The following is a 14,024-nucleotide window of genomic DNA, read 5'->3' as shown; positions in this document are numbered from 1 at the left end:
CCCTACTCCTGCCTTCCAGTTTAACTAGGAGAATTTCAAACATTAATGTCAGTGTTGTTGCAGTTTTCAATTCCTGCATTTCCCCCTTATTGGGCACTGATGCACCGGATGCATATGTGAATTGACTAACATTGTTATCTTTTTGGTGCCAGGTTAAGACCTTTCTCTTCTTCCAGGCATTTAACAGTATTTAACAACAAATGCTGTTTGTTTGTTTTTAACAGACCCCAGAATAGCTGTTTTTATATGGGTACTGTTGTTTTTATGCTTTTTATGTTTTTAAACTTCGTATATTTGTTTTTAATGTTTACTTTTTTAACTTTTGTAAACTGCCCAGAGAGCTTCAGCTATGGGGTGGTATATAAATGCAATAAATAAATAAATGGTGCAAATCTATTCAGAAGTCAATCCAAATCAGTTGAATTGATCTAATTCTCAGATAAATGGGTCTAGGGTTGCATTTTAAAACACTAGGCAAAAACCAATATCTTGATGTACGGCATGATCTCATCAAGAACCCTTTTTTGCATGGTATTTTTTAATCAATGTGTATATGTGCTCAGATGCATTGGTAGTCAGTATTGTGAGAGGTGGTGGTCGGGCGAGCTGGAAGGAAAACTACAGAAAGCTATGCATTCAGAATAATCTGCAGCAAGTCTGGAAATCAAATCAAAATGCAAGCATGGTTTATCATGAAGGCATCAGTGTCACTCTTTAAACAAGATCAATTCCTTCAGGACCTTAAAATCTGGGGAGAAAATCAGGCAGGAAACATTTTGTAAGCATCCACGGTTGTATTCTGGATATCCTGGGCATTTTCAGATTTGCGTCAACCATCGCTTTAGGATAGCAGTGTTCAAAATATGCTTAAGGAAAGCCCATGGCTTCATTTGCAGCTGACCTGGGGTTCTCCAGTGAGAAGGCCACCAATGGCAAACCAGCTTGCCTGAGCGATGATTCTCTCACCGGTATTGATCATCTCTCTTAGTGTGCCACCACTAGGGATATACCGGTTTTGTTAAATTTGTTCTTTGTTTCTCAGATTGACAGGTGTCTTTCATTCTGTCATCCACTCATTGATGGAATTGGACTGTTTTTATGGATGTACAAGACTATATCCCCCCCCCTTTGCACTAAAATGCATTTATTTATTTATTTATTTATTTATTTATTTATTTATTTATTTATTTAATTTTTATACCACCCAATAGCCGAAGCTCTCTGGGTAGTTGCCCTAATGCATATTAGCATAAGTGTGAGTTGTGTAAATCCACTCCAAAACTAAAACAAAAAACACATGTTTGTGTGTCAGCGGGATCTGCACAACTCAGAAAAAAAGTTGGTCATTGCCAAATCTGCAGTTCAGATTCATAGAAATCTCAACTCATTTGAATCTATTACAAACTTCTCTGACATTCCTAGCAGCCACAGGGAAGCCTTGGGTGTCATATCTCCGTGCATGGCCGTCGAATGAGGCTCCCACAGAACTCAGAGCCACTGCAACATGGAAGGAGTCTCCTGTGGTTTATGTGAGTAGTTGATCTGGACAATTTCTCATCCAGAAGCTATTCTGTAACATTCTGTGCTCAAATGGCTCTCCAGGATTCTCACTGTTGGATTGCATCTAATGTCCATTAATTTACAGGGGAACTTCATTCAGGACAATGGTTTTCATGAGTCAATTTAAATTACAAGAATTTGCTTGACAATCTCTCCCACCATCGTGCCAATTCATTTGCACACCGGTTTGGTTTCCTCTTGGCTCTGCTATTCTTTTAGAATATTATTTCCAGCCACTTCGGCCAACACTTCCTCACCATGGTGCGCACCTCTTGAAGGCCTCCTTAGTGGGTCTTTGTCACTTTCTCCCCTTTCTACTTTCTTTGCCTCTTCTCCCTCCTTTGCCCTTCGACATGAATCTGTTCCCCCCGACTCCCTGAATTTCAGTTCCCCAAGTGCTCCTGCATATGAATGACTTCATCAGGCGGCACTTCAAATCTGTCTATTTTTCCCCCTCAGTGCCTTGAACATCAGAGCAGGACCAAAGACATTTTCTTCTCATGCGTGTTCCCCTGTCCCCCACTTCAAAAAGAACTTGGAACTTCGTACTTGAAGTTGCAGCTGGATTGATTTCAAGAGCCCCTGGGGGCATATGAACCTTGCGTACTCCTTTAGATCTCCTCAGTGACTGGAACATTGTGGACGAAGAGATGTCCCTTCCTTCTCCCCATCCCCTTTCTCCCTCCCCTCCCACTCTCTCCCCCTCTCTCTCCCCCCTCCTCTTCTTTTGCCAGCAGCTTTTCTTTCTAACATGGAAGATTTCATTATGATTCAGAAGAGAACTTTCCTGACAGCTCTCATTGGCAGGAGCTGCATCCTTCAATGGTTCTGAGCTGTAAGTTAAAAGGGAATACAGCTAAAACAATGGATTTCAGGGGACATCACTTCCACTGAATAGACAGAGTCACGTTCCTGAGATCAGAAGCAGCTGCATTGCATTCTCTAACATAAAAGGCTCAGTGCATCCTCTCTCTTAGCTTGAAAGACTCTGTTCTTTTCTTCTTTCTCTCGCTCTCCTCCTGCCCCCCCCCCCGGCTCTCCTACTCTTTCTCCATTGCTCTCTGGTTGCATTTTGAGCTCTGGTGTAGTTCATTGATTCAATTATTCATAAAGCAAAGTTCTAAGCACTCGAGTTAATCTCTGGCTCGCTGGTTCCCTTCCCAGTTGCGGGGCGTGCTGTGATCCATGCAGCCTTGATTAGACTATCGATCAACACACACTACTTGCCGCTTGAAATGTGAGCATCAATCACTGCCCGTCACTCTTCTCACCCCGCTCCACCCATCCTGGATCACTCAAGAATACCCAATCTCAGCTGCTTCAACGTACCCCAGGCTGGACTGGGACCAAAGAATCCTTGTTTGCAGATTCTAATGGGATAAGGGAGAAACCCGTTCCATTTGCATTTTAATGCCGACTTACCAAATGTACACCTTGAAGCCAACATGCAAACCAAAACTCAGTTATCCTTCAAAATTCGCACTTACCTAATTTTATTGAAGGAGCCCTTCAATAAAGAAATGTGTACAAATATGCCCATAGTAGAGCAAATGCACACACAAAATGTGCCTATTTGGGGAAATAACATTAAAATCCATTATATTAGGAAAACTGCTTGCATGAAAATATTTATATTAAGCAAAACTGAGTACAAGAAATCCATGTATTAGAAGAAATGTAAACATTTTAATGTGAACTTTTAAAAAAAAAAGTTCTCAAAGTTGAGGATGAAGATGGGGGAAAAAATCTTAAGGTTTGGGACTAACCAAACTTTATTGGAAAAATAAGAAATTCAAAGAAACCAGAATTTATTGATTCCTCCATCTCTTCAGACATTAAAAATGGTGCTGAGATCCCACCACACAGCAAAGACATAAAGAAAAAGGAAAGGAACCTCTCGTGCAAGCACTGAGCCATTACTGACAGGGATGCCAGCTTTCGCTGACGTTTTCTTGGCAGGCCTTATAGCGGGGTGGTTTGCCGTTGCCTTCCCCGTGCCATTGCATAAATAAATCCTATTTATATGCATTGCCCTTGCTTCCCTGTAAATCCACAAGCAAGTGGAGTTGGACCACTTGACACCACTCCTCAAATACCTATGCTGGTTTCACCTTCCCTTCTAGTGTAACTCCCTCGTCCTCATATTCAAAGGCCTTGATGGCCATGGTGTCTTTTTTCTCTCTGCTTCCATATTTCAATGCATCCTTGCCTGGAAGCCATGCCTGCAATGGAACCATTTCCACCCCGGCCAATACCAATGGATGGAATTCACTGCCACAAAACGTGGCACTGGACACTAGCTTAGCCTTACAAATGACTCAGGCAAATTTATGGAGGTAAAGAGATCTTCCAATGGCTATTAACTAGTGGAACCTCCATGTTCTCCATGCCAGGGGGCAGGACTAGAGCCATGGGGTAGAAATGGCAGGGAAGTAGGTTTTGGCCAAATGTGGGGAGTAATTTCCTAATGGTAAGAGCTGGTTGACAACAGAACAGTCTGCCTTGGGAAGTGGTGGGTTCTCCTTCACTGGAGGCAGTTAAGCAGGAGCTAGGTAGCTCTCTGTCTGGGCTGCTATACCTGCACCCTGCATGGCAGAGATTGCATTGAGCATGGGTTGGCTGAGATATTCTCCAAGATCCCTTCCAACTATTTGATTCTATGTTTGAATACCAATAGCTGGTAAGGGGTGAGCAAGGGAAGTCTAAGGAGTTGGTGCTCTCCTTGTGGGCTTCCCTGTAGTATTTGGTTGGCCATTGGACTGGATGGATCACTAGATGGCTCTCACATTCAAAGTGTCCTACTCTTTTGTATTATTATTAGTGCTAGATCTTTTCTATCTTCCTTCTTGCTTAGGTCTCTGGCATTACCCACATTTCTATTCCCTTAGGTAAGTCTGAATGAGTACATTTAGAGATTACGGAATGTTGGACCGAGTGGGTGTGGCTGGTGATGCTGTGGAAAGGGGGAGGAGTCTATATACATATGGGGGAGCTGAGTAGTTTGAGGGGTTCGGTTGGTGATTGGGATTGGAGGGTAGATGTGTTTAGCTGAGTGATTTCTTGTCAGGGGTTGTGTGAGGAGTGAGGTACTGGTTCCTCTCTATTCGGCCCTGGTTAGGCCTCATCTAGAGTATTGCGTCCAGTTCTGGGCTCCACAATTCAAGAAGGACGCAGACAAGCTGGAGCGTGTTCAGAGGAGGGCAACCAGGATGATCAGGGGTCTGGAAACAAAGCCCTATGAAGAGAGACGGAAAGAACTGGGCAGGTTTAGCCTGGAGAAGAGAAGATTGAGGGGAGACATGACAGCACTCTTCAAATACTTAAAAAGTTGTCACACAGAGGAGGGCCAGGATCTCTTCTCGATCTTCCCAGAGTGCAGGACATGGAATAACGGGCTCAAGTTAAAGGAAGCCAGATTCCAGAAGGACATCAGGAAAAACTTCCTGACTGTTAGAGCAGTGCGACAATGGAATCAGTTACCTAGGGAGGTTGTGGCCTCTCCCACACTAGAGGCCTTCAAGAGGCAGCTGGACAGCCATCTGTCAGGGATGCTTTAGGGTGGATTCCTGCATTGAGCAGGGGGTTGGACTCGATGGTCTTGTAGGCCCCTTCCAACTCTGCTATTCTATGATTCTATGATTGGAATATAATTCAAAGGAACTAAGAACTGTATGTGAAACATGTCCTCTACAACATTGCTACAGCCCTTTCCAGTTAGATGTGTAATGTGTACCTGGGCTCTAGTTCCACCCCTTTGAGGAGTGCAGTCCACAACAGGACACCAATAGGAATTTTGTCACTTGCCTTCGCCAACATTTTTTCAGCACATATTGTACAGCTCTTTTACATTACCCTTGCAATTTTCAAAATGGCTTCACTTGAAAAAATCTTCCTCAGTCCCCATTTTCAAATGATTGTAGACCACATCATTCTAATGCATGCTTTTAAATGCTTTTTAACTTCCTTTTTAAACTTTACTAGTAATTACTATTATAATATAAAGTGCTACTCTTAAGAGGGAAGACTTGGTCGATTTGCCTGGAAGTGATCCAGCTAACTTATAACAGTGTCACTATGTCTTTGCTCCAGATAATAGGTATGATTGGTGGGAACAGAATTTTGGAGGGACATTGTGTAAACGGCTGATGCTGTATTAGATTTCACCCTCCAAAACATGCCGGTTTCCAAGTATTCAGTTTCATTACATCTGCCTTCTCTGACCTGGTGCACTACAGGTTTGTTGGACTGCAACTCCCAGCATGCCTCAGCCATGAGTGGTGAGGAGAATGAGCAACACCACTACGGGCTGCAGTTTTTGTCTGGAATGCCCGTTGGAGTGGCATCAAGTTCAGGTGATATTGATCCATCAGCAAATTACCCCCCCTCCATTATGCTCCAAGAAGCTTGTATGACCAGTGAACCATCATAGATATATGGGTAGAATAATAGAATCATAGAATAGCAGAGTTGGAAGGGGCCTACAAGGCCATTGAGTCCAACCCCCTGCTCAATGCAGGAATCCAACCTAAAGCATACCTGATAGATGGTTGTCCAGCTGCCTCTTGAAGGCCTCTAGTGTGGGAGAGCCCACAACCTCCCTAGGTAGCAGATTCCATTGTCGTACTGCTCTAACAGTCAGGAAGTTTTTCCTGATGTCCAGCCAGAATCTGGCTTCCTTTAACTTGAGCCCGTTATTCTGTGTCCTGCACTCTGGGAGGATCGAGAAGAGATCCTGGCCCTCCTTTGCTTGACAACCTTTATAACTAATACTTTGTTACATAGTATATTATATTTACCTTAGCAAGCTAACACATATTACAGCAAACATTTTGCTAAATGTGTGGAAAAAGCATTGCTTTCATAAATATGAACAATTATCACAGACAAAATGTCCTCATTTAGCTAACAAGCCTTTCGCTAACAGATCACTGTGAAATCAATAGCAGAAAATATATCAATAACAAAATGTTACAATTAAACAAATTATATTCAAGGTCTATCGAAGCAGCAGCATTACAAGAAGGCGTGTGGGGGGAAACTAGGGATGTATTAATCTTACAGAGCAATACTCCAACATCTGTGACCATTGCAGCCTCAGGAAAGGGAGGAAAGGGGAGAGATGGGGGGGGGGTCTGCCAGATTCACCAGATCCATCAGCCTGCCAGCTCCTGCCCCCTCCCTTAGCAACATGACTCAACTTGATGGGCTCAGAGACCCCGAGGCCACTCATTGGGCTCAGGGGCCCGTCTAGGGGGAAATGCTCCAAAGGAGGACAGAGGCCAAAATTGATCACTGTTGTTTCCATGGGTTTGCTCTGCCCCACATTTTGCTAGGGTGACCATTTGAAAAGGACAAGGCTCCTATATCTATAACAGTTGTATTGAAAAGGGAATTTCAGCAGGTGTCATTTGTATATATGGAGAACCTGGTGAAATTTCCTCTTCATGACACCAGTTAAAGCTGCAGTTGCCCTGCCCTCTTTTAAATCTGGTCAATCCAGTATAGCTCCTGCAGCTTTAACTGTTGTGATGAAGAGGGGATTCCACCAGGTTCTCCATATAGACAAATGACACCTGCTGGAATTCCCTTTAAATAGAATCATAGAATCATAGAATAGCAGAGTTGGAAGGGGCCTACAAGGCCATCGAGTCCAACCCCCTGCTCAATGCAGGAATCCACCCTAAAGCATCCCTGACAGATGGTTGTCCAGCTGCATCTTGAAGGCCTCTAGTGTGGGAGAGCCCACAATCTCCCTAGGTAACTGATTCCATTGTCGTACTGCTCTAACAGTCAGGAAGTTTTTTCCTGATGTCCAGCCAGAATCTGGCTTCCTGTAACTTGAGCCCGTTATTCCGAGTCCTGCACTCTGGGAGGATCGAGAAGAGATCCTGGCCCTCCTCTGTGTGACAACCTTTTAAGTCTTTGAAGAGTGCTATCGTGTCTCCCCTCAATCTCCTCTTCTCTTCTCCAGGCTAAACCTGCCCAGTTCTTTCCGTCTCTCTTCATAGGGCTTTGTTTCCAGACCCCTGAGCATCCTGGTTGCCCTCCTCTGAACACGCTCCAGCTTGTCTGCATCCTTCTTGAATTGTGGAGCCCAGAACTGGATGCAATACTCTAGATGAGGCCTAACCAGGGCTGAATAGAGAGGAACCAGTACCTCAAATGATTTGGAAACTATACTTCTATTAATGCAGCCCAAAATAGCATTTGCCTTTATTGCAGCCATATCGCTCTGTTGGCTCATATTCAGCTTGCGATCTACAACAATTCCAAGATCCTTCTCGTTTGTAGTATTGCTGAGCCAAGTTTTCCCCATCTTGTAACTGTGCATTTGGTTTCTATTTCCTAAATGTAGAACTTGGCATTTATCCCTATTAAATTTCATTCTGTTGTTTTCAGCCCAGCACTCCAGCCTATCAAGATCACTTTGAAGTTTGTTTCTTTCTTCCAGGGTATTAGCTATCCCACCCAATTTTGTGTCATCTGCAAATTCCCTGCACCTCCTCATCCAAATCATTAATAAAAATGTTGAAGAGCACTGGGCCCAAGACTGAGCCCTGCGGTACCCCACTCATTGCCTCTCCCCAGTTTGAGAAGGTTCCATTGATAAGTACTCTTTGAGTCCGATTCTGTAGCCAACTTTGAATCCACCTAATAGTTGTTCCATCTAGCCCACTTTTAGCTAGTTTGTTAATCAGAATATCATGGGGCACTTTGTCAAAAGCTTTGCTGAAGTCAAGATATATGACTTTTCTATGCAACTGTTGAAGATACAGGAGCCCTGTCCTCCTTTTCATATGGTAATTTTGCTATACTGGCATAACTTGGCAATTACCACCCACCCACCCACACAAATATTGGAATTGACACATGCAAGGTTTGCCATAGTTCTCTGTCACTATCTCACCCCCCCCCACCCGTTTTACCGGTTACTGATGTGCAGGAGTCTATGTGCACATTGATCAACATACCATGCAAAATGGATCGATGTGACGATGGCAGAGTTACATCAACATTCCTTTCTGCTCTTTGATTTAAGCAATGCGCACAAGCACATATTGGCACTGGTGAAATTACAAGATGACCCTTCCAACACACACACACTCACACACACACACACACAAGAATCCTGATGCCATTGCATAAACGTTTACACATTGCTTTAATTGGTGTGCATTAGTGCTTGTGTTCACTCATTACTTGTGAAGGGGGAAAAGAGAATGTGAATTGAAGGGGTACTGTAGCAAATTACATATGCCCAGCAGTTGAGCACAGTGGTAGAGCACATGCATATTTATTTTAAAGCACTTACTGCCAGTAATTGTCATGTAACTGCCAGTAACTGTCACATCCCACTGGAAAAATCTTCCTCCTCCAAGGAGTTAGAGCTCCCCGAGACAGACGACACCATGGCAGGAGACCTGGGGAACTTGGGCCCTCAGAGGAGATGACCACAGGTCAATCTGTGCAGGAAGAGTGGTGTTCTGTTTCTGAGGTGGAAGCTGGGTGACCATGTAGCCCACAAGAGTGTTGTCACCTCAAGAGGCAGGCCAGTAGAGCTGGTGAGGACAAAGGAGGGCTCCACAAGAAAAAGGGGCTCCATGGGTGCAAGGTCTACTCATGAGAAGGACTTTTGCCAAAGGTCCTGTAACAAACTACAGATGAGCCCTGGGTGGAGCTCAAGAAGCTGTAGCTATTTAAGCCTTGAGTTTCAGTCTAGCTGTTGCTGGAGCAATGCCTCATCTTCAACTCCAGTGCCCTGCTCTCCTGAACTTGCTTTGTGTCTAAACCTTTGTGTTACTTCTCTCTGGTGTCCTGCCTCACTCTGCTTTTTGGACTGTGTTTCTACTTGACTACTCTCCCATGTTTTGACCTTGGCTGTGCCTCAGACCTTTCTCCTGGAAGCCACCCACTTGCCTAGTAACACTGTGCTTTGACCATTGCCTGCATCTTGACCACTCCTGCCTTAGCCTGATCCCATACTGGACTGAAACCTTTGTGCTCAACCATTTGTCTGCTTAATTGACTTGCCTATTGGGTTCACCCCTGTATCTGCCTAGCCTAGAGTCTGACCCAGCTAGGGTCTGGCCCATCTAATCCAGCATCCAGTTTACACCTGTGGCCAAGAATCTGCATCTTGAAAAATTCCCAAGCAGGACATGAAGGCAATTGCTCACCCCTGCCTTTGTTTCCTTGTGACTGGGATTCAGTGGCATACTGCCTCCCAGAATGGACTTTCCATATAGCTGTCACTTGAAGAACATGAGATGAGCCCTGCTGGAACAGACCGAAGGACTATTCATCTCCTGCAACATTGCTGCCCAACAAATGGCATTCCCAAAGCCAAGCAGATCTCCCATAGGAGGTTGTTCCAGAGTCTAGACACCACCACAAGAAAGACCATGTCTCTTCTGGCCACCTGTTGGAAACCTAATGACATGGGACAGGCAGTAGGCCTCTAAGGTTGCGTGCTTAATACTCAGGGAGATTCATAACAGACAAGGCCGTCATTATAATATCCTAGCCCCAAGTTGTGGTCCCGAGCCTGTTGTGAGTTGTGTGTTCTTTTTCCTTGCCTGATTTGTATTTTCCCCACTGGAATGTGCTCTGCAAAATGCCAGAAGGCATGAGAGGTGCTCAGGCTTGCCAAGTGAAGAGAGCAAAGAGCTGAATTCTCAATATTTGATTTAGGTTGTGTGTGCTTTTGAATCCACCAGCTCTGCAGTACCCATGTATTATTCCCTCAGAAGTTATTTTTCCCCCACCTGAGCATGGTGGAGAAACTACTACACCTGTTGGCTTTAAACAGAGGTGGTTGAACACTGAAGAATGAAGCTTTCTTCCCCAGATTCAAGCTGTTTCCATCTCCCAAAAAAGAAGGGGCAACTAATGTCAAGAACCAGTAGGCATTGCTGCTGCTGCTGCTCCATTGACTTCTTTTCAGGTCATTTTATTATTCATCTAAGCCATGCATTCCCTCTTGAGTTGTTAATTTGAGAAAAGTTGCTGCAAGAGAGAAGCCATGATAACAGCAAAAACCTTGTGGAGTGTAAGCGTGGCAAATACCTCTCCTCACCAGAAAGCTGCCACGTGTTCACCTTGGCAGCAAAATACCGACAATACAATGACAGTAAGAAATGCCTTAAAGTGAGAGAAAGAGAGAATAGAAATAAATCCCCCTCCAAAGAGAGAACGAGAAAGATAAATAAACCTCAGGGCAACCTGAATTCAAACCGCCAACAACATATAATATTTGAGTTTTCTTATCTTAGATTCTGCTGCTGCTTAGCCTAAGGGGATCAAGGAACAGGTCTCACTCTCTCTCTCTCTCTCTCTCTCTCTCTCTCTCTCTCTCTCTCTCTCTCTCTCTCTGTGTGTGTGTGTGTGTGTGTGTGTGTTCATACACTTTTTTAAAAAATACCTAATCACTATAGGGAGAGAAGCTGTTCACCCTCTTCCCCGATCACCTAATAAAAACTAATCTTTGGGGGGCCAGCTTTGCACAATGTAGTGGAAGGTTGGTAAGGGGGATCATCTTCCTTACAGAAAATATTTTTGGGGGCTTTTAGCCAGCCTTCCTGTTTAAAAGCAGCCTTCTGTGGAATACCAATACCAAGAGAGGGGCTGGTGCCTTCATGCCCTGCTTGCGGTCTTCTTAGAAATACCTGGATGGCCACATCTGGAATCAGGATCTTGGATGGGAGAGAGCCTCAGGCCATAGCTAGACCTACGGTTTATCCCAGGATCATCCCGGGTTCATCCCTGCCTGAGCGCTGGATGCCCTGTGTGGCATTTAGATGAACAGGTTTGACCCCAGGACAATCCTGGGATAAACCTTAGGTCTAGCTATGGCCTCAGTCTGATCCTGCAGACTGGAACCCAACAGGTTGCCCTGGTTTTGGCCCTGTGAATGGGCTGTCAGATTGGGAGCAAGTGTTTTAGTCCACTTCCAGTCTGTTCCAGTGGCATGCGTCTTCATTATCCCATGCCTTAGCGCTGAGGGACAAAATGAACACGTGGTAAAGAGATGATCAGAGGAGGGGCCGTGGCTCAGTGGCAGAACAGCTGCTTTGCATGCAGAGGGGTCCCAGGTTCAATTCCTGGCATCTTCTCCATGTATAGCTGCAAAAAGTTCTGCCTGAAACTCCGGGGAAACTGCTACTCATCAGTATCAACAGTACTATTTATTTATTTATTTACAATATTTACATACCACTCTCCATTCAGAATTTCAGAGCGGTATACAAGATAAAATAAAAACAGAGGAAAACACTTTAAAATAGATTTAAAAGAAACAAAATGTAAAGTGAACCGTGGCTGGTCATTAAGGAAAGGCTTCCTGGACTAATGACGTTTTCAGGAGGCACCAAAAGGAATATGAAGTTGGTGCCTGCCTGACCTCCAGAGGCAAGGAATTCCATAGGAGGGGGGCCACCACGCTGAAGGCTCTTCTCCTGGTGGACTCCAATCGGAGGATGGGTCTATGTGGAACCACCAGAAACAAAAACTCAGAAGACCTCAGTGACTGGGCAGGTTGGTAGGGGAGAAGGCGGTTGTGGCCTCTCCCACACTAGAGGCCTTCAAGAGGCAGCTGGACAACCATCCGTCAGGGATGCTTTAGGGTGGATTCCTGCATTGAGCAGGAGGTTGGACTCGATGGCCTTGTAGGCCCCTTCCAACTCTGCTATTCTATGATTCTATGATTCTAAGGCGCTCTCTCAGGTATCCTGGTCCCAAGGTGTTTAGAGCTTTGTACACAAAGGCTAGATGGACCAAGACCTTGAGTCAGTATAAGTCATTTTCCTTTGTTCTGATGTGTATTGAGGATGACTCTGCCAGAACCCATGAAGAACTGCTTCCAGTCAGTGTAGGCTAGTTGGACCAATGATCCTAGTATGAGTCATTTCTTTCTCCAAAGCATCCTGTTTTCAAAGGGCTGTCCAGGCTAAGTCTGGTTTCATGGTGCACCGACTGTGGAATGAACTCCCCAGAGAGGTTCGCCTGGCACCTACACTGTATTCCTTCCATCGCCAGCTGAAGACCTTTTTATTATTTTTATTTTTTCAGTATTTTAACACCTAATTTAACGCAAATTTAAACTTTTGCTGTTTTAATTCCGTATTTTAACCTATATCAAGTTCTGCTGTGTGGTTTTATCCTGGTTGTGCTTTTTATATTGTATTTTGCATTTGTGTTTTGAGACTGTTGTTGCTTTTATGAGGCTCTTCATGGTTTTAATTTTTGCGAACCGCCCAGAGAGCTTCGGCTATTGAGCGGCATAAACATGTAATAAATAAATAAATAAATAAAGGGCCAGGGGGCTTTGGAGTTGCCCATCCACACTTAGCCCCTGGCCAGTGGATTCAGCAGGCACACAAGGTTCACCTGGTCACAGTCTTCCCCAGTATGCAGGGATGCACTGCATGTCTTTTGAAAAGTTAGTAATTGTTTCTAAATTTTCATGCGTCACATTTTATGCAGATCTGTGTACTCTTTTTTCCTCTTTTGGGGTGGTGCATCTCCTCCTCCTCCTCCTCCTCCTCCTCCTCCTCCTCCTCCTCCTCCTCTTCCTCCTCCTCCTCCTCCTCCTCCTCCTCCTCTTCTTCTTCTTCTTCTTCTTCTTCTTCTTTGTTTTGGTGATGCGTAAGCGGCCACCTTACCTTCTGTTTTCAAATTCAGCCCAGGTCTATTACACGGAGCTTCTCTTAGCCCAGCACACATAATCTTTTCTTCCTGGGATGTCTCTGTAGTTTTTCCGACAAGGCAGTCACTTGATGAATCTTGCATTGAGGCTTGAAGGCAGGAGGCATGCCTTGAATAAGCTACAGAGCCAGGCTCCCGCTTCAGTTCTTCCCATTAATGTATGAGCGAATCCATTTCATTTAATCATCCCCGTGATCTCCAGGGGATTCTGACTCGCCATCTCACCCTGTTCTGAAGAGGGTCCCTGAGCAAACAAGAAGACTTTAAATAAGAAGAGCATTGTAGGTAAAAGCACACAAGAAGTAACACACATACACATAACCTCACCAACAAGCTCTCCTCCTGCAACCTAGGTGCTCCATGCAACACACCAATTCTCTCTCTCTCTCTCTCTCTCTCACACACACACACACACACACACACACACACACACATCCATCACCAAAGATCTGCAAAATGCAGATTTATTTATTTATTATTTATTCAATTTGTACCCTGCCTTTCTGCCCAATACTGCACACAAGGTAGCTTGAGCAAGAACCCCCCAGTTTTCCTGCAAATTTTGCTTTTACACAACTTTCTGTGACCAACACTCGAACTCCAGACACATCTTCCTGCTAACAGCACTCTGAGATTGTAACCCATGCCCCATGTTGTCTGTAGGGTGCCAGAGGGTGTCCCAGACTGAGGCTCCTAGCAGTCAGGTTCAAGCACCTTTTATGAACTGCCCAGAGAGCTCCGGCTATTGGGCGGTATAGAAA

This window comes from Elgaria multicarinata, chromosome 12, assembly GCF_023053635.1.
Source record: "Elgaria multicarinata webbii isolate HBS135686 ecotype San Diego chromosome 12, rElgMul1.1.pri, whole genome shotgun sequence".
Classification (NCBI taxonomy): Eukaryota; Metazoa; Chordata; class Lepidosauria; order Squamata; family Anguidae; genus Elgaria; species Elgaria multicarinata.
This window is presented reverse-complemented; position numbering follows the sequence as displayed.